The sequence below is a fragment of the Bison bison genome, unplaced genomic scaffold (assembly GCF_000754665.1).
Source record: "Bison bison bison isolate TAMUID 2011002044 unplaced genomic scaffold, Bison_UMD1.0 scf7180017864108, whole genome shotgun sequence".
Classification (NCBI taxonomy): domain Eukaryota; kingdom Metazoa; phylum Chordata; class Mammalia; order Artiodactyla; family Bovidae; genus Bison; species Bison bison.
In genome coordinates this window covers 1888070-1888592 of record NW_011494680.1, presented here as the reverse complement: position 1 = coordinate 1888592, position 523 = coordinate 1888070, and positions in this window count along the sequence as shown.

Sequence of the window (523 nt, the reverse complement as noted above, 5' to 3'; positions counted from 1 at the left end):
GAAGCACGCCAGGCCTCGCTGTCCATCACCAACTCCCAGAGTTCACTCAGACTCACGTCCATCGAGTCAGTGATGCCATCCAGCCATCTCATCCTCTGTTGTCCCCTTCTCCTCCTGCCCCCAATCCCTCACAGCATCAGAGGCTTTTCCAATGAGTCAACTCTTTGCATGAGATGGCCAAAGTACTGGAGTTTCAGCTTTAGCATCATTCCTTCCAAAGAAATCCCAGGGCTGATCTCCTTCAGAATGGACTGGTTGGATCTCCTTGCAGTCCAAGGGACTCTCAAGAGTCTTCTCCCTGTCGTGAGTTCAAAAGCATCAATTCTTCGGCACTCAGCCTTCTTCACAGTCCAACTCTCACATCCATACATGACCACAGGAAAAACCATAGCCTCGACTAGATGAACCTTTGTTGGCAAAATAACGTCTCTGCGTTTGAATATGCTATCTAGGTTGGTCATAACTTTCCTTCCAAGGAGTAAGCGTCTTTTAATTTCATGGCTGCAGTCACCATCTGTAGTGA